We start from the raw sequence: 27,894 nt of genomic DNA, 5'->3' as shown, positions 1-27,894 counted from the left end.
AACTTGGCGCGCGTACGTTGCTCCTGACCTTCCTTTCGACAGTTACACTGCCCTCAATACTACTTTCCTCCCCTTCCGGCAGGACGTTTTGCCCTGATCTCCTTCCCCTCTCTGCTTCCTGTTCTGCTCCTTCTGACACACTGGTCACTCCTCCCCCCTCATTCCGTTCCAGCGGAGCAGCCGGTCTCGCTCTCCAACTCCCACTGGGGGTTCCCCCTTCGTCTCCCTGCTCCTGACTGCTTCCCCCTCTAGCTCCCCTTGGCTTGACCAGAGGGGCTCCCTTTTGGGAGTCCTCCGATTCACTGGACGGACTCATGGACAATCTTGGGTCATTGTCATCCTCTTCCTCGTCAGTCTGGAATCCTTCCCCCTCACTCTGCGTCTCTCTCCCTGAACCCCTGACAGTACCATTCCGGTGGGAAGGTAAACGGTGTTTCCGTGCGCTGCTGTGGTTTCGCCAGAAGCGGCTTAGTCATTCTGGCCACATGACGTTGAAAAACTGTCTGCGGACAAACATTGGCTCCCTCGGCCAGTAAGGTGAGATGAGCACCGCAACCTCAGAGTCGTTCGCGACTGGACTTAACTATCAGGGGTCCTTTACCTTTACCTTTCTACCTTTGACTGAAGCCCTCACACCACACAGATTCATGAGATGCAGTCTCTTAAATGCCTTACGGTTAAAGTTTTGCCAAACATAGAGGTTGACTATGTAGGAGGAGGTTAAAATGCTCTAGCTCCTGATTGGCATTTTCAAAAAGCATGGTGGCTTAGGAAATACCCAGGTATGCCATCCCTGAGGTGGGTGCAGTTTCCATGTCACCTTGCCAGCAACAATGCCTTCTTAGATTTTCATGTTGGGCATGCGTTGTTCCTGCAGCTTCTTGCCCAGTTAAGAATCGGTTGTAAGAGAGAAGATGAAAGAAAAAGATGGCAAAGTCACAGGCCACCTTGGATTAACCCTCTGCTTCCCATGCACATGGAAGTTCTTATTCCCTTCTACTTTGTTAATATCTGAGTGCCTGAAGAAGAAAATCAAAGTGGTGTTTTCCCCCTACCAATCCACATCCATACTACCCAGCTAGTAAAAATGTAATAATAAAGATCAAAATTACCATTTTGCTGCTGGGTTTTAGAGTTCTTGATGGAGATGTCTGTTGGAGAACTTGGAGGTGTTGAAGGAGCAGCTGTGGAAAAAGGGGAAATCATCTTCCTAGACCTTTTGTTGCTTTAGGTGTCTTGTCAGGCTTGTGGCCACAATGAAATAGCTCGGTTAATGCAAGATGTTAATAGCCAAGGAAGGAGGTGAGCTTTCCTCACCTGGACAGAAGGTACCAGTGCCGTCTGGCTTTGGGATAATAAATACAGACCTTGTGTTTTTATGTTGCGCACCACCTTGCTATATTTTCTGTGAAAGTGCAGTTTAAAAATTCCAAAATAATAAATAAATAAAGTTCCAAGGCCCTCGTCCACAGTAAAGATTTGAAGCATATGATGCTTGTAAGGAAGATGCATGGCTGTATTTTCTCCTATTTTCATGGATTTCTTTAATACCCTCCAAGTGCCATGTGTTAATTGAGTTAAAAATTGCCACCTCTCCCTTAATTTTAACTTTCAGCGTTTTCTCGTTTTAGAACGTATGATTAAAATATAAGCGGCAGCCACTGAGGAAAAAAATTGTGGGTTTTAAAAAATAAGAATAATAATGTCGCTTTAACAAACTCTGTAGTTCTTGCAGTCTTTCACTAAGGTTACACAAAGACTCTAGTGCTAAACACAGAGAAGCTACACAAAGACGCTGGTAAATACCTTACTTGGAAGAAAATTCCATCAGTTTCCCTCCCTCGCAGCGATTATTTCCTCATTGACAGTGATTTCATAACTCCACAAAGCTATTAATTCAGATTCTGAAGATACTATCAAGTTGTATGGTATGCATTGGGTCTAATCAATTTCTTTCAGACAAAATGGATGTATAGGGCATGTAACTTTTTAAGAATAATAAAAATAAATGGGTCACATCCTTTATTTAGCCCTATAATCAAACACACAGATCCAGCAAAATCAAATTCTTCCCCACCAGCTGCATTTTTATTTCTCAGGTCTGTATTCACATTGAATGAGGAGGGATTGTTAATCCTCCTTGAAAAGGATGGAATTGCTAATGCAGTTAAGTACTACTTGACATGTTAAGTACTTTCTTTCTGAATGCAGAAATTAAGCAGAATATGATAAAGGGGGTTCTCTTTTTTTCCAGTATGGTGCAAAATCTTCCGAAGAGTTCTCCTTATTTGTAGCCCAGAAATAAAATCTAAGTGTTTTTTCATGTTTCCTCCAGAAGTCTGCTACTTTCTTTGTCTTTTGTTTTATGGCATCATTTTCTGATTGCCACTTTATCACCACAGTGCTTACCGTGTACCAGTTCAAACCCTCATTTTATTACGAAAAAAGAAAGAGGCAAATTATTCCTCTACTTAAATGTTTTGAATTCTTATGTAAAAATCACCAGCCTGTGAACTAAAATTCATTCTTAAGTGAAAGAGAAAGTTACCAATGTTTTCCTCAAACCACGCAAAGCCCAGCGTGAATATGGTGTGTTGGAAGAAAGGCAGGAGACCGGGAGACATTCATTGATTAACTAGGACCCATTTACTAATTACAACATTCTCTGGAGGGAACCGGCTCAAAATTTATAGCTGTACAAGCAACACAAGACTGAGCCTGCAAGGAGAAATTTCTGATAGCTGTTGCGCAATGGACTGACAACCTCATTGCACTGTCTGCATTTGAATGTGTAACATATCAAATTCAGTCACTTCTGGATAAATGTCTGTATATACTAAGCTGCATGCCTAGAAATGGTAATATTCTGTGGCACCACTTGTACTGCTGTAAATATTAAGATTTTTGCTTTCGAAGCATTTCTGGAAATTGATGTATTTATATGGTTCCTCTTCTTCATCCCGGCCTCTTCCCTTCCCTTGTTCTTGTTGTCTGTTGCACAAAAGGAAGAAACTGAGTAAAAACAAAAACATAGGGTCCCTAATTGATCAAATTACATAGGCCTATATAACTCAAAATTCCTGATTTGTACATTGGCCAGTTAGATGCCTGCCTGAGAAATTAGTGGCTACTACCATATCACGGGTGGTGCTGTGGTCTAAACCACTGAGCCTCTTGGGCTTGCCAATCAAAAGATCGGCGGTTCGAATTCCCTTGATGGAGTGAGCTCCCATTGCTTTGTCCCAGCTCCTGCCAACCTAGCAGTTCGAAAGCATACCAGTGCAAGTAGATAAATAGGTACCGCTCCAGCAGGAAGGTAAACTGCGTTTCCGTGTGCTGCTCTGGTGTCGGTGTTCTGTTGCGCCAGAAGCGGCTTATTCGTGCTGGCCGCATGGCCTGGAAAAACTGTCTACAGAGTGGACAAATGCCAGCTCCCTCGGCCTGTAAAGTGAGATGAGCTCCGCAACCCCAAAGTCATTCACGACTGGACTTAACTGTTAGGGGTCCCTTTATCTTTACCATATCTTGGGGTAGTAAGTTCTGAAAATTGATGATGCACTGCTTAGAGAAGTGTTTTCTTTTATCCATACTGAATCTTCTGCCATTTAGATCCATTAGAAGGTCACGTGCACACAATTTGGTGCACACATCTTCCATTCTACATCACTGTTCCCCCCCCCCCCCCCCCGTGCTGCCCTCTCAGCTTGGCATCCAGTGCGGGCAAACTGGTCATGCTAGCCTAAATCTGCCTCTGTTTAGAGATTTGTGGGCAGGGCTGGATAAACCAACTTACGTAAGTCCATTCCAAGTCAGTTTCAAGTACTCAATCACAGTTCTGTTCTATTCTGGTTTTTTGTGGACTTTCTGAAAGGACACACATGCAACAAAAACATTGTTATTAGTACACATTTTGTACACGTCCCTCCCATAAAACACACATTTTTCAATGTCATTTTTCTGTAAAATGCCTACATTTCACATGTAAAATACATATTTTTGTTTTGGGGACCCAAAGTGCACAAATTCAGAGAAGTGTGTAATCTGACTGATAGCTGCATTTACCAGCATGAATTTTGAATTGGGTTGGTGTGCTACACAAAGGGGAACAAATAGAACCCCCTTCCAACTCTACTTGTAGGGAACGGGGGAGGGGGAGAATAATAATAATAATTGGTCCTTTCAACAACTCACATTGAATTCTTGTAATTCTCTAAAAAGTATAATTTTGGGAGCAAAGCATGGGTGGCTTGCACATCTCTGCCAGGAACATATCAATTAGACCCACAGATCATTAGCGCCCTATGCTTGTGGGCCAAAATGGAACACTAATAGCATGATCTTACTCGGCAGTAAGTCCCATTTAGTTCAATGGATTTACTCACAAGGAAGTGTCCAAAGGATTTCAGCCTTAGACAGCTCAGTACTTTGTGGCACATTTTCTGCCAAAGCCACAGCAGAATATAAGCATCTAAGTGTTATCTGCATCATCCTTAATTTGAACTCATGTTACTCACCACTTAAAATATGAATGCTTGGGCTGATGAAAATTCTTAAAGTAATCCTGCTTCACTGCACTTAAGAAGTTTTGCTGTTCAAAATAGTAATTCAAATGAAAATTGCTGGAAAGGAAAAATTAATGTTAATGTACTGAAGATCACCGAGTACTTTGTGTTGACGTGGCATGGAAAATATTTGGCTTCAGAAAAGCTTTGCACTGGTGTGCATTTTTTCTGTACTCTGAAAAGCCGCTAGTCAAGTGTGTTGATAACACAAAGACGGTTGTCACAGGCTGGTTTACCACACCTCTCAATTACTTGGATGTAAATCTCACGGCTCTGTAAAAAACAGGTTTCAACGACAAAAGTGACATTCGCTTTAACAGAAACTTTCTGCAGACAGGCTTGAAGTGGCAGTTTTATCTGTATCATAATATTTAAAATATTGCACATGTATGATGCGCACATAATACACATTGATGATGATGTACATATGCAGTGTTGTATTGCCTCAAAATCAGCAGCTGAAGTACACCGTGGAGATAGACTTTCTGATAACCACACCACTCAGATGTGGGACTTGTATTCCAAAGGTTCTTTTAGATATAAAAATGAAGTTCAATAAAAAATAAAGAAATAATGCCCAGATCTAATTACCAACTATCTAAGTGAGGCAATGGTACTTTAAAAGAAACCTAATTCTACAAACATGGGTTGGCAACTGGGATTTTTAACAACTTAACCTTTGTACTGCAGCTAAAGGCAGATGTGAAGCTCCTAAATAATGCCAGTCATAAGATGAATAATTTAATACAATTTAGCATAATGTTAAAAAACAACAATTAAAAGCCATGGGCAAAGTTCCTGGCCTTCCTGAAGCTTTAAAAATGATGTACACTTTGTAGCAAGAAATGTAAAAGCATAATCACATAAAGGCTTGCCTTTTGCAAATTTCTTAACCTATTTCTGTGTTCGTTCTCAGTGGAACTACTGTGAAGAAATAGGCAACTTCTGCTTTGATCCAGTACAGGTGATCCATGTGTGTGGGGAGATCTCCTGGTGAAACATTGCATGCACAGAATGGTGTGACATGTGTCATTCTTATACCCTCCAACATGTTGCTGTGGAAAACCAGGATGGTGGTAGATTCATGTGAAGTTTTTCCTGATCTGTAACTGGCAGGTATACCCTGTATATACATGGGCAGGTGTTTGTGTCCTCTTGTTTTCAGAAATGCCCTCCAAGACATGAATCCTCATGGAGAAGGATTCAGCATAGCTTTCCTCCTATCATGTGATGCAACAGGCTTTTATGGGAAGATTAAGTTTTAACTCCCAACATTTACTGCTCCCCCATACATAAACGTGATATTAAAATAATTTAGTCCAGAAAAGGCTTTACCACTTGATTCTGCTGTTTGAACAAACTGATCCCAAGACCAGCTGCAGACTACGATCAAGAATAATGTTTCATTTCCCATTCTTTGCCACTACTGCATATTTTATTTATCCCACTGTGATACACATTATAATGTAAGTTGCAAAAGACAGCTTTCATTATATTCATATGATGCCTTTAGTGGTAAAATAATATCTCTCCTAACCTGAGATCACTGACATCTATCTAGCTATCTAGCTATCTCTATCATCTATCATCTATCTATCTATCTATCTATCTATCTATCTATCTATCTATCTATATCTATCATCATCTATATCTGTAAACAAGTTTCTCCCACAACAGAAACTGGAAGTTTAAGAGTTACTGTTATATAACTTTCTCCTGCAAGGTTCTTCCAGGACAGCAAAGCCCTTCCAGAACATCATGATTCATTCCTTTATTTTTCACCATTAGCTGAAATAAAACTGAATGCCCCTACCCCGCTAAATAAATTAGAGTCTTATGAAATATAAAAAGCACTAGGAGCCAGAGACCTGAACTAAATGTATCAACCAGAATTAGAAAATGACCCCCAAATCCTGAATATGACATCGTTCCTACCCCCTCCCAACCCCACAAAGAAGCAAACATACCTATCAGCAGCCTTTATACCCCAGGCATCAAAGCACTTGGAACAGTGTCCGAGAGGTTGTAACATTAGGTTTTCTGATAACAAACTGATGGGCTCACCAGCGAAGGGTTGCACAGCTGCTTGGCTATTGCTAGTGTTTAATAGTGGACTGGGATGCTATGAATATTTGTGATTTTCTGTTCCCAAAGCAAAAACTACACATTCACTGTTGTGGATAAAGAATTCATAGAAGCAGCAAGTTTGCAAATTGCTTCATTGTATTCACAAGCAAAAAACAGCTCATGGGCAATAGCCTAGTATGGCAACTTTCATTCGTTCATTTCATTGACCTTCCTTCCAAAGAGGTCAAGGTGCATACATAGTTTTTGCTCCATGCCTACATTCCTCTAATCCTCACAAGAAATAACCCTGTGTGGTAGGCTAAGAAAGAGAATACACCCAGGCCAAGGTCCCTCAGGAAGCATCATATTTTGACACATTTGCCGACAGAGCCTAGGGCTTGCCGATCAGAAGGTTGGCAGTTCGAATCCCCGTGACAGGGTGAGCTCCTGTTGCTCGGTCCCTGCTCCTGCCAACTAGCAGTTCGAAAGCATGCCAAAATTGCAAGTAGATCAATAGGTACCTCTCCGGCGGGAAGGTAAATGGTGTTTCTGTGTGCTGCTCTGGTTCCCCAGAAGTGATTAAGTCATGCTGGCCACATAACCCGGAAGCTGTACACCGGCTCCCTTGGCCAGTAAAGTGAGATGAGCGCCGCAACCCCAGAGTTGTCCACGACTGGACCCTAACAGTCAGGGGTCCCTTTACCCTTACCTTTTACTTTTAACTATGGATCTCTACGACGACTCTTATCATGAAAAAGGGGGTGTGTCCTGGAAAAAGAGGACGTATGGCAACTCTCCCCAGGCCTAGTCCAGCACTCTAACCATTAAATTGGGAATCCAATGTGAGAGGTGGAAAGCAGGAACTGTATACAAGGACTAAGCAATGGCAACAGCTCTCCAGTTTTTAGAAGGGACATTCCAATCCCCTGGAGAGTGAACCTTGGACCTTCAGCATGCAAAACAGGTGCTCTCCCGCTGAGCCATGGCCCTTCCCCTAAAGTGGCAGGAGCTAAGAGATAATGCACACGGAGCTCATGCACATGCTCTAAAATCATCTGTGTAGAGCTGCCCAGTGGACAGACGCAGACACATATGGAGGATAGAAGCCAGTCATCACTGCTCATACATTGACAGTGATTCTTGAGAGTATGATAGCGCAGCTTGTGTGAATGACTGCTGTGAAGCAGCATCTGCCAGTGTGGTTATAACAGCTCATATATTACTTCCCCCACACTTCTGTGCCTAACAGGCTACTGTAAACGGAGGGGTGTTTTTTTATATAGGCGGCATGAACTGGCCCATGAGCAACAGCAATTTCCTTGATTGTCGCAGCAATTTTTTCCTGCTGCTTCAATCACAGAAATATTGTTGATTAATATGTCCATTGGAGCATTCTGTTTCAACATCTAGCTACTTCTATAAAATATTATAGATATATGTTCCATTTGGCGATTGGTCAGTGGACCAGCCAACCCTAAAGAGTTAAAACATGCAATATGGGGGCAGCGCAACAGAATTTGGAGGTGAAGAGTCCTTGGGGAAGTCACATCTTTTAGGGAGTGGGAATTGCGCTTTCCTTGCTCTTGTGCTGTGATCCTTAAATATGGAGATAAGGATGGGTGAAGCTGTCATCTCACGTTTGGTCCTCCACTATATTCACAACACATTGCACTTTTTAAAAAAAATCCACATGAAAAGCCAACAACTTTATAGAGTGAATTTCTCCTAATACACCCTTCTGAATGTGCAAACTTAATTTAATTGAGATGTTGACATTTCATTCCCTATAGATATGGTACCCAACATTTGATTGTGTGATGTATTTTTTAATCTTATTTATAACATCCCCTTCCAAGCCAACTTCAGCCCCCCATCACAATTGTATAATTTGCTTAGAGGCCTCATTCCATGCCCAGTAAGTGCAAGATGCCTTTGCCCAGCAGTGCTGTGGCCCACAGGTTGCAGTAAAATACTGGGCAAAGTTTTGCCCAGTGTCTTGCCTGTGTGATGGGCTCATGGGAGAAAGCTGTCTCATAAGCCCATGCAAAGGAGAGGGGGGAAACTTCCCTGAAGCTTAGGACCACTTGAACTTGAAAGCTTTCCACCCACCCTCAGGTTAGAGCCTTCACTGAGCAATTCTGGGTCACTGGTTCACAGGGCTGTTAAGAATTGGTTTCCCCCTCTCAACCTGATAGACACTTGGTTGGGTTTTCCCCCCACCTTTCCCTCAGTGAAATTATGGCCTTGCTTTGTTAGGTGAAGAACATTGTATGAGGGCGTCATGGCATTGGGAAGGATCAACATAGTACAGTGGTGTCTCGCAAGACGAAAAGAATCCGTTCCGCGAGTCTCTTCGTCTAGCGGTTTTTTCGTCTTGCGAAGCAAGCCTATTGACGGCTTAGCGGATTAGTGCTATTAGAGCTATTAGCGGCTTTTAGCGGCTTATCGGCTTAGCGGATAAGCAGATAAGTGGCTTAGCAGCTTAGAAAAAGGGGGGGAGGAAAAAAAAACCGCAGGAACTCGCAAGACATTTTCGTCTTGCGAAGCAAGCCCATAGGGAAATTTATTTTGCGAAGCACCTCCAAAACGGAAAACTCTTTCGTCTAGCGAGTTTTCCTCTTGCGAGGCATTCGTCTTGCGGGGCACCACTGTATAGGGGGCCCCTCGTAAGAGGTGAGAGGGCCGTATTGACCATGACACCTCCAAGCTTGGGTTGGGGTATCTGTCTGGTTGGAATCTGCACCCTGGTCACCCAGTGACAACTTGCTTGCTTGGCTTGAACCACAGCAAGGTTCAGCACTGGCCAACTCCCATGAAACAGGTTTGGGGCAATTCAAACCCAATGGATCCACTTGGGACTTCTGAAATGATGAACTGAACCTGGCCCTAATGCCATGCCAACCCTTACCCTGCCTGCTGCTGTTAGTAAAGACTTGGCTTGATTTTATCCCACCACCATTGTGCAATCTGGTTATTTTGCTGCTCTCATGTTCCTACCTGGGCAACTGCTTCCTAGAAGTGATCTGCAACTTTCTTCAGATATGTGAGCATTCAGAAAGGCTGCGACTGTATATAATGAATTGTGTCAAAAGAAATTCATTTTGTGACTAGGTCCCCCCCCCCCCGGGCAAATATATAGTCAAATAGCTTAGTGAACTTAACTTACGCTTTTCACAATGCCTTGATTTTTTGGCTGCAGGATTTTAGTGCAGAATCCATGTGCTTAGAGCATGAAGTGGGTAGAAGTGGCTTAAGTGGACCAACAGCTTTTTTTATTTCTCATCCATCATGTTTTCTTCCCGTGCCATATCTTCCTGTGTAGTGTCCAGGATATTCTTGAAGATGTGAGCTAACGAGCCTTCATTACTTTCCCTAAGGAGATTATAGTAAAAGCTAATAGATATAATTGTCAGGAAGCCTTCCCTGATATTAATACTACCTGTTACCTTTATGTAATTCATCCTATTACCCTTCATTATTAGCCCTCTTTCAGTCTGCTACATAAGCTCCAAAATTTTGTACGTTTTTGTCATGCACATGTGTCACAGGTAGTTAAGTTGCCTCTACTGCAGTACTTTTTGAAAGCTTGTGCACATCTTGGCATGGATCAGACCTTTGTGTTCGTATCAGATGAAGATTAAGTTGGTGCTGAAATGACTGGGGCAGGTCCTGCTCACAGAAAACTAACTCTCTCTCTCTCTCTCTCTCTCTCTCTCTCTCTCTCTGTATGTGTGTAAGAGAGTCACAGAGTTTGACAATGGTACAGATGGTAATGGCCTTTCTGAGATTTTTTTTTGCAATTCTTATCAAGACTCTTTGGACTTTCCTCAAAATCCCTATAGGTGGTTTCCCCAGAGAAGCCATTGCAAATTCTTCTTGACTTTCACCTTAGGTGAAAATTTGCAGCAGTGACAATATGTCCTTATTACATTTTAGCCATAGGCTACTGTAGCAAGAAATAACTGGTGCATCACCCCTAGGTAGCTTGAAGACAACCTATAAGCTAGGCAGTTCCTAGAGGCAACCAGAAGCTTTTATCAGGGGATAACTCTAGCCCACTTGTAGCACAAAACCGGGACACAGATCTCTGTGACAATCTGGAGAAATGACATCATGTTTAACTGCTATTGATATCAGTGGATCAATTTATGTCAAACCCTGTATTACACATCCACCATTTGAGGGGACCAAAATGTCTTTGAGAACATCTGCATTGTTCATTGCCCCGTTCCCCCTGATCTGTTATTGCTTAAGCCATTCTAAAAAGCTGCACTTTTTTAAAGCTGCACAAGCTACTTTGCTGCCTTAAATGGAGTCCAAATTGCCCTCTTCCTAGCTACAGCCAAAGCCTTGCTCTGTCACTCAGATATTGATTCCTTCAATATCTGCCTTCCCATGATGTTTCCTTAAGTATATCCCCTTCACCTTCCTGTTTGTGGCAGGGCTCATGGTCCTGTGATCATGTGAGAGCTTCAACCAAAACAGAGGTAGGCAATCTAAGGCCCAGGAGCCGGATGCGGCCCAATCACCTTCTCAATCCGGCCTGCGGACGGTCCGGGAATCAGCATGTTTTTACATGAGTAGAATGTGTCCTTTTATTTAAAATGCATCTCTGGGTTATTTGTGGGGCATAGGAATTGGTTCATTCCTCTCTCCCTCCAAATATAGTCTGGCCCACCACATAGTCTGAGGGACGGTGGACCAGCCCATGGCTGAAAAAGTTTGCTGATCCCTGAACTAAAATGTTGGCAGTGAGGAGTGCTGCTGTTCAGGGTTTCAGCCAGACACCCATGCATTCCATTGTCTGCATGCACTCAGTCCTCATCTGCTGATATAGGGTACAGTGGATGCTCAGGTTGCGAACGTGATCCATGCGGGAGGCATGTTTGCAACCCGCAGCATTCGCAACCCGCAGTGCCATGTCTGTGCATGTGTAGGTTGCAATTCAGTGCTTCTACACATGTACAAAGCACGATTTAGTGCTTCTGCGCATGCACAACCACCGAAACCTGGAAGTAACCCGTTCTGGTACTTCCGGGTTTTGGCGCGTCCGTAACCCGAAAAAACGCAACATGAAGCATCTCTAACACGAGTTTTGACTGTACTCCCTTCTTGAAAGGGAGGGGTGATTGTCTGTATTTCTGCAAACTTTGATGTTCCCCTGATACCTCCCTCTTCTGCATGGATGCAGCTGTTTTAGCTTTGCTAGAATCAGCACACAGGTAATTAGTTCTCTCTAGATGCCATTTCAGCCCCACATTGCCAGTGTCACAGAGGGCAAATGGGGCCTATTGCATTACCTTCACTTAGAATGAATGGAGGAAGAGAGAGAGAGATACCCCTGTTGCTAAGGCAACCAGACCAATGCCCCCTGCCTGTGGTTGTTTCATTTCCACCTTGGCTGTCACAGTTGTAGCACAGTGCAGCAAAGCAGGAAGTGATAGCCCAGTCGTCTTGGCAAAGCAGGGACCTGGCCTCCTCATACCTGTTCAAATCAAAGCCTGTCCCCACAGAATGCTTGTTTGAATACTTCTATATCCTTAGGAACTCTCCCTCCAAATTATCTGAAAGAGGTGCTTTTCTCAGGGGACGAAACCGTTTATAAAATGCACAAACCTTTTCATTTCAGCCATAACTGCAATGAACTTTTGCCCCATTGATTTAAATGGAAAGTATGAAAGATTAAAATTCTCCAGATTGGAGCCAAAGGTATTATACTATAAGGTTAAAAACAAAACGTTTGCAAAAGTCTGATTTTCCAATTAAGATACCTCAAGAATGACCATATTTAAAATGGGTCAACATCGGATCTGGGCAAACTATATTTCAGATATGAAATAAAAGAAATACTTTGACTTGCAAGCACTCAAGTACAAAATGCAAATGTATTTTACATAAATCCCTAGTGAATTTTCAGAGTAAAATATGTTAATTCAATAATGTCTTTCGGTAATACTGGAACAACTTGTAAATGTGTGATTTAAATCATGGTACTTAACAGTTACAGAATGGCATATTTATTTTTTAAAAAAATTAGTTGTGGGGAAAAGAAGCACCTTACAGAAACCACCCAGTGTCTGAATGTGACCATTTCATAAAGAAAATGGTACCAAGCCATCGTTTTAGCTGATAAATCAGTGGGATATGAAAAGCTATTTTTTACGTGTGGAAGTAAAGAATTGGAATTGTGCCCTGACTGCTCATACAGTGCTGATCTGAATACTGTTTCCACTATCTTGAATGGTGAGAAACACCATGGCTTCTGGTCCCATTAACCCCATCTTTTGAGCATACACCTAACTTCCTACAGCAATGTTTTCCCACTAACTTTTTCCTGTATTTAAAGCATTCCACTGGCATTAGCCCATTAAACCTTACAACTCTGTAACGTCTGATAGTATTATTACCCTTATGCATCAGATGGGTGGCTGAGAGAGAGCAGCAGGGTCATTCATGGCTGCAGTAAAATTCAAACCAAATGATTTCTTGGCTCACGTCCCATACACTTAAAACCAGTAGCAGTTTGTGGGGTAGGGTCAGGGTGGCAGCTCTTACTTGACCTCTCAGATGCTGAGTCGCTGCTTCTTGATGAGGGGGGAAGCATGAGGCAGCAGGGAGGTTGTCAGGGAGGAAACACACCAGCGGAGCCATTCTGGTGCTCTTGCCACTGAGCGGGTACCACCCTGCCACCCTGCCCCTCCCCTCACCTTCCCACTAGGCAGCAGGGTATCTCCAAGGAGGGGGGTAATTGGGATGGTGGTGTGCATGGAAATGAGCTTACCGTTTCCTCCCCTGCCATAATCCCAGGGGGAAAAATAACTTTATCGGTGATTGACTCGAGAAGGCAAGTTCACGTAAGCTTCATAGGTATTATTTCTCTATTTCTTTATAGCTTGTATTTGGCCTGGATTTTCTATCCTCTACAAAACTTGCAGTTTATTTGGAGGAGACAGTTTTCCCATTCCTAGCTTATGCTACGTAAGATAAAATTAATCTTAGCTACTTGGAATGGACAATCCTTTAAGATAAATGCCAACAACTTGCTCTCTGGGAAGTAAGCTTTCTCTCTCTCTCTCTCTCTCTCTCTCTCTCTCTCTCTCTCCTCCCCCCCCCACCCCTCCTCTCTGGTTGAAATTCAGTCTCTTAGGCTTGTTGACCATGAGAGGCTGATTTATACTGCTATGGTAGAATGATTTGTGCTGTGGTTTATTCCAGACAAAAGTAACAGCAACAAAAGGACAGCATGCTTGCAATATGCAGCAGATATATACCCTTGAAGCAGAGATGACAGTAGTCAGTCTTGAAGAAATTCAGCGGTTCCAGCTAAAGCAATACATCTGTAGCTCGACAGGAAACAACATCATGGTGGTTCACACGAGCCTCCCCCCTCTATGCACTGAAAGATGGTGGGCTGGTCTTTGCACGCGGTTGCTGCCTGCAGTTCTGAACAAACCGGAGCATCCGTTAAAAACCCAACAGAAGAAAGCCAGGTAGAATTCAAGTCTTTGTGAAGCCAGTAAAGATTAGTTTAATTGCCAGCAAATATATTTTGGCTGCTGAGACAGCAGATGGGGAAAACGGCTGGCCAGAGACGCATGCAAAATTGTTGGTGGAGTGGGGAGCATCAAGTTATTTCTCTAGAGCGGGACAGGGCTCTGGGGCCACCAGCCAGGAAAGGGATCTGATGGTTGGGGAGTGTGAAGTGCAGGATTAGGAGAATTTTTTCTGGAACCACCAACGTGATAGATGCCCATAACTCAGGTTTGTGAGGTGGGGGGCGGGATAGGAAGCAGGCAGAGGTATAATTTCAAGGGACGAGCTTGGTATCCTGCAGCTCTACCTTCTGAAATTCTGCCCTTTAATCTTGACATTTGAGGATTTACCAGAGCAAGATTCAAAGAGCCCTCAAACTATACAGTCCTTGCTAATCCTGTAGTGCTCTGATACAACTCATCCCTACAAAAGGGAAGGGAATGTCTGGACAGCAGCCTATTTATTCTATAGGAGAAATTATGTGTAACAAACATTGTAGAAGTTAAAAGGAAGTTGGCATAAATGGCATTTATGCTTTGGATAAACATATGAGAGAGATGAGTTGCCAATCTACCCTGGTGTACTTTGCTTTACTGAATTTACATAGAAGTTGAGGAGGTCACACAAACACACACACATATTGAAGTGTGAGCAAGCAAAGAAAAATGTTTTAAATCTATGTGCATGCAAATAAGTCCCATCTGGTGGTGGGCAAAAAACTGTATATTGCTTGGTTTTTTGTTTGTTTCTTTGTTTTGAAAATATGTAATGAAAGAAATGTTTTTTATTGTTGTCAACAAATTCTCTAATAAATTTTAATCATTGTCCTCATGCAACAAACTTAAGTAGGGCTTATTACTGAAAAGATACTGACATATCTTTTTTACCCAGGTGCAGCAGACACCATAAACACACATCTGTGGTGACCAGTTTTAAATTTAGAAATTGCCCGTCTCCATTTTGGGATATCGGTGATGATAGACTGTTCTATATCATTAGTAGATTCCTTAGCCTTTTGATAAGATTGCAAATCTCCTTTCTATCTGCTGGCCTAATCCTGAATTCAGTTACAGATAGGTAGCCGTGTTGGTCTGCCATAGTCAAAACAAAATAAAAAAATTCCTTCCAGTAGCACCTTAAAGACCAACTAAGTTAGTTCTAGGTGTGAGCTTTCGTGTGCATGCACACTTCTTCATGCACACGAAAGTGTGCATGCACACGAAAGCTCATACCTAGAACTAACTTAGTTGGTCTTTAAGGTGCTACTGGAAGGAATTTTTTTATTTTGTTTTGACTAATCCTGAATTGTCGGACTTCCCAAGTTCCTCGGCAGCCACCTGAAAGAGATGTCAAGCATAAATCTTCTTCTTTCTGGTATACCTGTATATTCAAATTTCCCTTAGTTAGAATGAATAATGGAAAAGCAAATTAGCAAAAGCTTTCATAAGTGGCTGATTGGATTTTCATAAGCCCTGCCTCTTTCAGTCCTGGGAGGTATTTATTGCATCAGAGGCTATAGAGGTCAGCAGCCATTTATTCCATCTCATGGGCAGGAGGAGGAAATTTTTACTTTGCTACCACTCACTATTCTCCCATTACAGTGGTACCTCGGGTTAGGTACTTAATTCGTTCCGGAGGTCCGTTCTTAACCTGAAACTGTTCTTAACCTGAAGCACCACTTTAGCTAATGGGGCCTCCTGCTGCCGCCGCGCTGCCAGAACACAATTTCTGTTCTCATCCTGAAGCAAAGTTCTTAACCTGAGGTACTATTTCTGGGTTAGCGGAGTCTGTAACCTGAAGCGTATGTAACCCAAGGTACCACTGTACCTCTCTGCTGTGCCCGCTGTGGCTGATGCAAGCCAAGGAAGGCCTGTCAAACACATGGCTGCAGCTATTTTGCAATGGCCTCGGCAAAGGATTTTGGAAAGAGTGCAACTATTGTATGAATGTTTCAATTTGTTACAAGTGCAAAATGAGTATTTCATTTCTACTGTAACAGTAACAGATTGAACCGGTATTCAGTGTAAGGTGATCCTACAAGTAACAATGAGATTATATCTGCCATGCTGAAGGAAGAGGCGGTAGCTTTGTTAAATAAGAACGATTTTGTAGCAAAACCATTCAGTTGATATTTCAGCAATATTGGCAAATGTTTGTGATTGTCTTCCTGTGAACAAGACGATAAAGTTGATCATTTTCAGATTAAGAGTGAAATATGCACAGAGCACTCATATATTAAGCTTCCTCCTCTGATTGTTTCTTCCTCAGTTGAGAAATATTTTCTGTAGTCTGGAATGTTATAGGGTGTCTCTACTCATGGTCTACCAAGATATATACTCCGTATATGAATAGATAATTGAGATGTATCAGGTCTATATTAAGAAAAATGTTTCCAAGCAAAATGTTTTAAGCAGGGGCCAAAAGGAATACAGTGGAATTCCAAAATGTAGGTGCTGCAACACTAAAAGATTGAATTCCTACAAGTGTGGAATGGGTATTTTTGTGGGATCTCTAACCATGCCAGTTTTGCAGACTGAAGTGACCAAGTGGGCTTATATGGAACAAAAGGTGTTCCTACAAGTAAAATGGTCTCAGGCTGTTCGGGATTTTACTAACATTAATGTAATGGTTCTAGGGGTTGCTCGTGCGTAAACCGGTGCAACACCTGGCTGGGTTGCCTGAGTGAACCTTTTCTGTCCGGACAGCCACTCACCCGTGGCTGTCTCAATCGCTGGCAGAATCCATCAGTGGGCGTTTCTTGAATTTCTTCCAGCAAAGAAGCTCTTTGACGCCTAGTCTCCTCCTACTCTCTCTGCACGAAAGCCTTCTGCGCAAGGAGGGCGTAGGCAGCGGAAGACCCTTACTCTCCCCGCTGGTCCCTGGCAAGGAGTCATGGGACTGCCTCGCCGATTCCCCCATCTGCCCCCCTTCTCCACTGGTGCTACGCTGATTCTCTTCCCCAGAAGATGGGCTGCCTCTCCCCATCCCGGGATGCTCTCTGAGACCCCTCCGGAGCCTGCTCTCTCCCTCCGGCCCTGATGGCAGTTCCCTGATAATTAACACCTTGAACTTGGTCCAGTAGCAAATGGGCAACCAGTTCAGATCTTTGGGGAGAAGTTTAATATGCAGACAGGAATTCATTTTGTGCTACATTTGTAGGCACAGGTTTGAAAGCTCCATGTCAAAATGTTGGACCTCTGGCCTATAACTCTGAGAAGAAGTCAATGAGGCTTCTCCTGGCAGATGGGGAGAAAGATATCACGGCTTTAGTAGCTTCCTTCTTAGCCACAATTTTACCCGAAAGGGTTCCCAACAAAGCATCCTTTTCGGGGAACAGACAGGGCGTAGCAGAATATCTAAGTGCACACGATCACAGTGGGATCTTATGACTCTCAACAGCTTCACCCTTGTCCTTTTAATTATCCCAGTGACCTGAAATGTTTTATACTGTGATGCCAACAAAAGCTATTTGATTTGATTTGATTCAAAGCTCCATGTCTGAGCATTTCCCCCCACTTTTTGGGGGGTTCTTTTGCCAGGAAAATATGTGTTTTGCTGCTGAATTGAAGCAAATGACAGTCACATTTTCCGCAGATTGCTGTTTGCTCTGATTTAGCAGTAGAATGCAGTTTTTCATGGAGAAAGCACTGGGACAAAATAAAACCCGCTGGGAAAGCCCAGACCTGTGCCTAGAAAGCGTGGAACTCCAGAAAATCTTTAATTAAAAACAATAACAAAAGGAAGTCTAGATGAAGGCCACAGCCTCACTTCTGTCAGCGATTGTGCTGCAGCATTCTGCATTAAGTGCAGCTTGCAGATCAAGTGAAAGGGAAGCCCCAGATACAATGCATTGCAGTATTGCAGTCTTGAATTCACTACTGTGCTCAAGCTCTCCTGCTGCAGGAAGGGTCATAACTACTATACCAGGTGTAGCTGGTAAAGGGTCTTCTGGCCACCTGGGACTACTTGAATCCAGAAGCCCCCCCCCCCAAAAAGCTGTGTGCCTGCTCCCTCAGGGAGAGTGCATCTCCACCCAAGGAAGCGGTTGGCCAACTTCTGTTTATCGCTATTGAGAAAACTGAAAACGCACAACCCAACGTTAAGGCACGCAGAAAGAAAATGTGCGCCGCAAACTTCACGTGAACTTAAAGAACATTAATAGAATCCATCCATCATTTACTTTGCTAAACACATTTTAAAAGATCAGCAAGAAGAACAAACATGTCTGAACAGACCAAATACAAGATAAGAAAGAAGGAAATAGTACTGTTAGCCGAGTGTAACAGATTATACCTCTTCTCAAGACAATCAGTTAGAGGTTTATCCCACAAGTCAAAATACAATAAACAAGATAATAAGTACTTTACATTTCTATAGTGCATTTTATACAGGAAGCATAAAAACCTGTGTACAGTATTTACTATCATAAAGCTTTGCTTCCTCACCACCCACCTTCATAAAAAACCCTCACCATGTAATTTGTTGGGAGTGTTTGCTTTGTGGGAGGAGGGGTGGTCCTCATATTCCTTTCTTTGGGGGAGTGGGCGTGTGTGTGTCTTGTAATGCAAATATAGAAAACAGGGCAAAAAAAAAAAAAATATTGGACAAATTTTACCTCACAAGGCATCTTTTCCCAGCCTGGTGCCCTTCAGATGATTTTGGCTTCAAATTGCCACCAGCCCCAGCCAGAATGGCCAATGGTTTAGAGAGGTTGTGAGCTGTGATCAAAAACACCAGGAGGATACCAAGTGGAGGACACTGCTATTGAGATTCTTGTGAAATTTTCTTCTTTTTAAAAACAAACAAGCAATGATTACCTGCAAGCTTCTTGGATATATTCCACAGTCTGTTTGACCATTTGTAGAATATATGACACAATGAAAAGGAATGGGGATGATGGAAGATTTGGCCTTTAAAAATCTCTAGAAAGTATGGCTAAGTAGGGAATCAATAAATCTGTCAATTTTTTTGCAGTTTCATGCTTCCCATCTTAAATTAATTTACGTATCAACTTATAAGGAAGGTGTGGAGGAAGCTTCATTAGCATGAAACATTTTAATGTGTATTTTATGCCCCTAATATATGCTTTTTTGCAAAAATTCTTTTAGGCAGGAGAACTGTATTGCAAAATTTAGAGAAGTGCACTTTTTGAAGGATTGCTACATTTCTATTTGCATATTGATTTGGGAAGTGCAAATTAGATAGGTTCCTATCAATTTCTTTAAATATTTAGAACCTCTCTATGCTAAGGAAGAAATGCCAACTGAACAGATTTTGTCTCCACTCCTGTCCCTAAGCCAATGCGGTCTTTTTCTTTTCTGGATGTGTGTGAGAGATCTAAAAATAAAGATACAAATAACAAATAATATAAATATAAATAACAAATAATATTAACAACAGCAACAAAAGCCCCTAAACAATACCCCAAGAGTCTGCTCAGCAGCCTCAGCTTTTGTAGCTGGAGTCAGTCAACCCTCCCAGGACTCACAACCAAGATGGCCTCTTGGATCTCATGACTTTATCAGCTTCCATTACCAATTTGATAAATGGAGGGGGGGGGAGGAATCATTGCCTGTGGATTACAATGGCTTTGTTTATTTCTTATAGGTTTGCTTTCATTTTCATTTTTTAAAACAGAGTAACACTAAACTCCTGTGCATGTCTACTCAGAAGTAAGTCTCCTTGTGTTCAATGAGGCTTACTACCAGGTAAATGAGAATAGGCCTGGAGTCTTAAACAGCATTCCATACTCCATTACCTGGACGTAAGCCCCATTAAACTCAATGGGACTTCCGTGTGGAGATATATAGGCTCGCACTGTCATTTATTTGCTTAGACTGTCAGTTTTTAATGCCGTAAAGCACACTGGGCTATTTTGAGGGCCAAAAGGTAGTATATAAATGAGTTTTCATATTTCAAGATTTGAGTATTGAATGTCATTTTGGAGACCTTTTAGATGGTGGGGAAAGAATGAAATGGGATGGGAATAAAACATAGACATTTAGACTAAAACTGTCCTTCTTCTTTTCAAATAAGCTTCCAAACATTTCCTTCTATATTGACTTTTTTTGTTTTCTTAGAGGAGGGTGAAGTTTTCGCTTGCAGCCTTATAAATACAACTTGCTGCTAAGCTTTGAAGAAGAAATGCTGACAACCCTTTAAAATGGAATCCAACACTGTGTGGCACTAGCATAATTGAACAATATCAATAATTTCCACACCAAATCTCCCACGGAGGCCAGTCAAGAATTTAGCAATTATATCTCCCCAGGCTGCATTTTACACTCAAAATTATTTTTCCCCTCTTTACTGACAGGTAAATAACCAGTTTCCCTTAATTAGGCTCGATTATGGGAAATGAGCATGTTATTGAACAACAGCCATAGGGTGGAAGGCTACCTTTCATCAAGAGCACCGTGTAAATGTCTTAAACTTGTCTAGTTGCCATGATAAATAGGCAATGGTACATGCTTATTTTAATTGCTACCAGCAAAATCTGCTGAAGTTTAAGCACTGCTCTTGGTAAAAACATCTAATGTTGAAATGACCCACTTACTAGTGACCTGTGCTATGGATTTAAATTGGTAATTAATAAAAGTCAATTTCAGAAAATGCTAACACAAGGAGCTCAATAAAAATGCTAACTAGGCCTCAAATACTGCAGACAGTTTATTGACACTTTAATACATATTACTTATGCTAAAGACTTTTGTAGACTTAAAACTGAGGATGAAAATATGACAATGGTCTTGTTTCTCAGCTAGGCAGTCGGAAGATCAGGAGTAAACGCAGTGGACTAGCTCATTTTTTGCAGTTCTTAATCCTGCTTATAATGGAGAAACAGACTGTGATTTCTTTTTGAAGCTGCATTATACCATATGAACTCTCCTCTTTTTAAATCTGAGACTTCAGAGGACAAGAATTCAGGCAGAACAAAAAGAAAAGTTAGTCTCGCAGGGAAAGAATTTAACGTCCAATATGTAATGTGGACAAGGATGGGGTTGTCTTCGTGTAAAGGGAAGTGGTATAGATAATCCAGCAGATTATCTGAAATGCTGAGCAAGTATAACCACAATCGATGTTTGAGCTGAGTTGTGATGTTCAATCCGGAAATGTGCAAAATGTCTATAGCACAAGGAAACAGCCTACTGGTTCAGCTGGGCCCCTCTTCATCTTCAGAGTACATGGTATACTTGTAAGGTATAAAGACCACAGTAGGTGTCGGGGGCAGGCAGCAAAGACCCCTCCCCATGATTATCATCCTGACTGAATATTATTTGCATGCCTTTCTTACCATGCATATTATTGTGTACAATGCACAGGATACATATGTTTGTATGTGTGTGTGTGTCTAAATAGATGTGCATGTTTGGGGTGCCATGAATGCCTAAACCTTACCAAGGCAGACCCCAAAAATTAAACTGACAGGTGCATTTCTAGGCGGGGGAGGGGGGAATAGTGTAGTGTGTACCTAATAGCAACATCCAAACCTTGTTGACTCACAATTAAGTTTAACTCTTTCTCTCCCTGCCATGGCCTCAACAAAAATCTCCTCTCTGAAGCTCCTATTGTCATTTCAAGCGAGGCCTCTACTGGCGCTGGTTGGGACCCTTTCATGGGTAGGCAAACTAAGGCCAGATGCGGCCCAATTGCCTTCTCAATCCAGCCTGCAGATGGTCCGGGAATCAGCATGTTTTTACATGAGTAGAATGTGTCATTTTATTTAAAATGCATCTCTGGGTTATTTGTGGGGCATAGGAATTCATTCATTCCCCCCCCCAAAATATATATATATTCTGCCCCCCCCCAAGGTCTGAAGGACAGTGGACCGGCCCCCTGCTGAAAAAGTTTGCTGACCCTTGAATCTTCAAATTGCTTCACAATGGGAAACAGTTTCCTACCTCTCCCCCAGATGTCCTCTTGGCTTCTATTAACATGAATTTACACACCTAATTTAGCCCTGAGGGCTTACTCTATAATATTGGGGGGGGGGGAATTACCATCTAGATCTCAACAAGAGGACTAGTGCTGCATAGAATTTTTTCTGAAGTTTGAATTTTAGCGAGTATTAAAAGGTATGTGTAAGTGAAAGTTTCCTGAATTCTCCCCATTTTTCCTTTTTATGCCACTTCATTTCTGCTTGTAGCCCAACAGGTTTCTATTTCTGCACCCCACTGTTTTAAACAAATGCCTTCATCTTTCTAGAAACTGTAGTCATCTCTAGGGATGTTTATGGAAGACACTTTGAAAAGCAGTGGTGTGCTATATATGGTGGCTGGCATGCAAAGGCATTTAATACTGCAAAGTATTTGATAGTTACGTCATGGTATGTGCATTTTTTGTCATACAGCATAGGGTAGACAACATGCTATAGTAATTAATATTTGACAGCTGACAGCTTGTGAGATTTCACAATGGTTGCCTGCCAAGATTGAAACACTCGAGGGACGCCAAGAAATCTAAAACATTCACACTTTGAATTAAACCTGTCACATTCAAAATGTGATTTTGAAGGTTTCCCATATGAATATGTTCAGGCCAAAATCTGAAAATTCCCAAATATTGAACATTTGAGAATTTCCATTTCAGCTTTACCTAAAGCCCATCTATACAGCAGCATTTATATAAACATGAACTTGTCATTTTAGTGGGAAACGCATTAGTCTTACAATATTGCTTGTTCTCTAGCTGCTATTTTGATACAGATATTTCATAATCACTTGCTCGGTTTCTTATCGGCTGTGCTCCCACGTAACTGTGGTTTACCATGACCTTCCTTGTGTTTTAAATGTGTTGACTCTCATTTGGTATCATTATTTACCCACACTTGGCTCCCACCTCTGTTCTTCCATTTGTGAGTGAAGAGTGATCAGCAGTGTTTATACAAATATGTGCTATCCATTATTTGCTGAGCTTTCCTATCAAGGGCTTCTTCCTGGAGCCATGGAATGACTAATAATAAACTCAGCACTACTGTGACATTCTACTAGCCAAAAGGAGGGTGTACTGGACTTCAATAGGAATAAATCAAATAGAAGCATTTCAGATGGTTCCTGGGTGAAATTCATTGTGAACTATAGAGACAGGATGAAGAACCTGTGGCACTCTAGATATTGCTTGACTCCAACTCCCATCAGTCAGCATGGCCAATGGTCAATGATGATGGGAGTTGCAGCCAGCAACATTTGCAGGGCTATGATCTCTCCATCCCTGATAGGAATGAGAGAGAGAGGGAAGGATCTTCATATTTTCAACAGGTTAGGTGATAGTGGTGATTACTGGGCACTCCACCGGTGCAAAACTCGCAATTCTTCTCACTTAGTTGACCTTTCTGTTCTGAAGTTGTTGTAATCCTCTTGGTTTTATATTTTGAGGCTGCCCCATGAAAATTTAAACTTTTGCTGGCCTATCTTAAATATCTATAATGTTTTAGCTCGTGACTGCCTGCTTCTGGATTTTATCTGCTGTTTGCCACTTTGATATGATTATTACTGTTGCCCTGTTTTTCAGGTTTCAGATGCTATTAGTCACTTTGGACATTTTATAGATAAAACGGTTTTAATACATACTAAAAAGGTAGAGAGGAGAGGCGTACCTTGCCTGCTGTTGTACAAATGAGAGATTGTGTATTAATTTGAAATAATCAGCCAAATCTTTGACCGAAAGCCTACAGCTAGGAGATGCAGCCAGATCCCTTGTGAGAGTGAACTGTCTAAGAAATGTTGAGAGGGAAGAAAGTAAACTAACTGCAATGGTCAGTTCACTAAAACACAATGCTTCAGTGCAGAATAGTTGATTGCAGAAGTTAACACTCAATAGATTCATCTGTAATATATATATATATATATATATATATATATATATATGCAGGTTTTGGTGTCCTCGGGTGTCTTCCCGTGTAAAAGTTGGGGTGTCTAGGCGACGTTTCGACGAGGTCTCACTCGTCATCTTCAGGCTGGTGCTTTCGGCTTCTTGTTACTGGAACAGAGCAGGATCTCAGTGTTTGAGTTCCTATAAATACTGTAGAGGGGGTGTGGTGTATAGCCTCCAATGTTCTGGGCAGAGAGGAAGTTCCCAGGCTAGTGTGCCTTTTCTTCTTTTGTTCCTTAATTACTTGAGAGATATCTTGAGTGATTTCTTGAGTGATATCCTGAGTACCACTTAGGTGGGTCATTAGGTGTGGATTAGTTGTTAAAGTCTTTGTGTCTTGACCTCTTGAACTTTGTGAAGAGTTTTCCTGAGAAGATGGCTGTACTGTACTTAGTTGTGCTCTGGCTTGGCTTCGTGTATAGGGGCGAGCTGTGGTTTTGTGGCTTGTGTCAGCCAGATCTGTGTAGGGATTGCAGGGGGGTGCAGCATCCGGAGGTGCCACCATGGATTGGCTACTGGATGGTGTCTGTAATTCATCTGTGGAGAGGGTCTGGGTTTGGGTCTGGTGTGGTTGATTGGTGTTGGCGTTCTGTGTGCCTCTGGATCTGGTGTCAGTTTTTGTGGGGAGGGCTAATTTCCAGATGTCTGGCAAGCGGGATGTGTCGTCACGCTTGTTCATGTTGTGAGGGTGTTTCTCTATCTCGATGGCTTCCATGATTATTCTCTTGTGGTGATGTTCCGTGTTAAAGAGCAATTTGGAATCTGCAAAATTAATTTCGTGTCCTGTTTCTTTCATGTGTTGGAAAAGAGAGGAAGTTTTTTCTTCTTTTTTGACGGCATTCTTGTGTTCTGCGATACGTGCATTTATTCGTCTGTTTGTTTGTCTAATGTACGTGGCTGGGCAGACTTTGCAGGGTATTTCATAGATCCCTTGGTTTTCCAACTGGATTTTATCCTTGGGGTTTCTGAGGATATTGGCTATTTTTTGGTTGGTGCAAAAGGCTGTTTTGATATTGTGTTTATGGAGGATTTTGCTAATTTTATCTGTAGTGCCCTTGATATAAGGAAGGAGGGCCATGCCATTGTTTTCTTCTGTGTCTTGGTTTTTGGGGGGTGTTTCCTTTTGGATTAGCTTCGTAATCCTGTTTTGCTGGTATCCATTGGCAATTAACACGTTTGAGAGATTCTGTAACTCAGTTGTCAAGTGGTCTTTGTCAGCCAGGCGTTTGGTTCTGGAGATGAGAGTCTTGGCTACGGAGTTTATTTGTGCAGGGTGGTGGTGTGATTGTGCATGTAAGTAGCGGTTGGTGTGTGTTTTTTTCCGGTAGATAGTGTGTCCTAGGGAGCCATCAGGTTTTTTGTAGATTAGGACGTCAAGGAAGGGAAGTTGGTGAAAATCTACGAAAGCAAATATCTTACCTCTACGGGGAGGAAACCTTCCAGCTGACAAGAACCTACGAGAAACTAGAAGTCCGAAGAGCCACCATCTTATGTGATCTCTTGTTCCTACGCAACTGCCGAGACAACAACTTAATTCCCACATGCTTCCAACTTAAATTCCATTCTAAAACCCCAGCCACCGAAAGGATCCTGAAACGAACTGAACTATCCCTAATCAGAAACGAACTACACAAGAAAAGATACCTACTAGACCAAACCAACAAAGATCTACTCACTCTTCACCTCAAACTCTGTAACAAAATCCACCCTGCACTCTGGGACAAATGCAAACAACTAGCCGTCTGGAGAGCTGAAACGGAGACCTCACATAAGACAGACACACACACCAACAAACTCCACAAACTAGAGAAACGCCAGAAGCCCAGCCACCCTCCACAGCAACCCATGAAACAAACAGTACATAACATATCAGACAGGATCCTCACCACAACTGAAACCAAAGTACTCTCCAAAGGTTTCAACTTTGCAGTCGCCCCGAGACGCATCCCCACGGAAAACATCATATGCGGAGTCGAAGCTAGCCTAACCAAAATCAACCCAGATGAAGCCAATAAAATCAGACTTGAAGTCACCAACATCCTCTGCTCCAGCAAACCACCCAGAAGCAATTTACACAAAGAAGAACAGAAAGCACTCACCAACCTGAGGAAAGACAACAACATAATCATTCTCCCAGCAGACAAAGGTAATGCCACAGTGGTGATGAACACATCGGACTACCAAGCAAAACTATCAAATCTACTCCAAGATCCTGCCTACAAACCTATAAAAACAGATCCCACCACCTACCTGGAAAAAACCACCAAATCCAAAATAAAAGCCTCTCCTATCAGTGAAGAAATCCAGCTAAGAATCATCCCCAGAGAAAAATCATCCAGATGCCCCAAACTCTACGGCCTCCCCAAGATACACAAAGAAGGAACACCACTCAGACCAATAGTCAGCTCCATAGGCTCACCTCTACAAAATCTCGCTAAATTTCTCGCCAAGCAACTTCAGCCCTATGCAGAATCCATCTCTTCACACGTACCAAACTCCTTCCAGTTCATAGAAACAATAAAGAAGCAAAACCTACATCCTAATGACCTACTTGTGAGCTTCGATGTTGTATCTCTCTTCACACAAGTGCCCATTAATGAAGCCTTGACAGCTATTCAAAACAAATACAATCCCCCCGAATACATCTTGGACCTGACCAACCACTGCCTAACCAACACGTACTTCATCCACAATGGACAAAGATACAAACAGATAGAAGGAGCACCTATGGGATCACCCCTCTCACCGGTCATCGCAAACCTGTACATGGAACACTTTGAAACCAATGCTTTAGACAAGTCAGAACACAAACCCAAACTTTGGCTCAGATATGTTGACGACACCTTTGTAATTTGGCCACACGGGAAAGAAAAACTGGATAGCTTCCTCACACATCTCAACAACTTACACCCCAAAATACAATTCACTATGGAAATAGAAGCCAACAACCAACTTCCCTTCCTTGACGTCCTAATCTACAAAAAACCTGATGGCTCCCTAGGACACACTATCTACCGGAAAAAAACACACACCAACCGCTACTTACATGCACAATCACACCACCACCCTGCACAAATAAACTCCGTAGCCAAGACTCTCATCTCCAGAACCAAACGCCTGGCTGACAAAGACCACTTGACAACTGAGTTACAGAATCTCTCAAACGTGTTAATTGCCAATGGATACCAGCAAAACAGGATTACGAAGCTAATCCAAAAGGAAACACCCCCCAAAAACCAAGACACAGAAGAAAACAATGGCATGGCCCTCCTTCCTTATATCAAGGGCACTACAGATAAAATTAGCAAAATCCTCCATAAACACAATATCAAAACAGCCTTTTGCACCAACCAAAAAATAGCCAATATCCTCAGAAACCCCAAGGATAAAATCCAGTTGGAAAACCAAGGGATCTATGAAATACCCTGCAAAGTCTGCCCAGCCACGTACATTGGACAAACAAACAGACGAATAAATGCACGTATCGCAGAACACAAGAATGCCGTCAAAAAAGAAGAAAAAACTTCCTCTCTTTTCCAACACATGAAAGAAACAGGACACGAAATTAATTTTGCAGATTCCAAATTGCTCTTTAACACGGAACATCACCACAAGAGAATAATCATGGAAGCCATCGAGATAGAGAAACACCCTCACAACATGAACAAGCGTGACGACACATCCCGCTTGCCAGACATCTGGAAATTAGCCCTCCCCACAAAAACTGACACCAGATCCAGAGGCACACAGAACGCCAACACCAATCAACCACACCAGACCCAAACCCAGACCCTCTCCACAGATGAATTACAGACACCATCCAGTAGCCAATCCATGGTGGCACCTCCGGATGCTGCACCCC

At 42.3% G+C, this 27,894-nt stretch overlaps 1 long non-coding RNA gene across 1 annotated transcript in view; it reads right to left on the bottom strand.

Moving 5' to 3' along the window:
- Positions 1–438: 438 nt before the first annotated feature.
- The window catches only part of LOC309339880, a 120,235-nt gene continuing 92,779 nt past the window's right edge, over positions 439–27,894 (bottom strand). Inside the window, exons 4-8 of the long non-coding RNA XR_014155607.1 lie at positions 9,796–10,001; positions 9,627–9,695; positions 4,515–4,619; positions 3,794–3,864; positions 439–3,012 (exon numbers count right to left, since the gene is read on the bottom strand). This is a non-coding gene — a long non-coding RNA (uncharacterized lncRNA). The remainder of the gene's footprint in view (positions 3,013–3,793; positions 3,865–4,514; positions 4,620–9,626; positions 9,696–9,795; positions 10,002–27,894) is intronic.

This window comes from Podarcis erhardii (genome assembly GCF_964252035.2).
Source record: "Podarcis erhardii genome assembly, chromosome: 4".
In the NCBI taxonomy this organism is placed as follows: Eukaryota; Metazoa; Chordata; class Lepidosauria; order Squamata; family Lacertidae; genus Podarcis; species Podarcis erhardii.
Note: the sequence above shows the minus strand (reverse complement) of the source record. Positions and strands in the feature narration are given on the sequence as shown.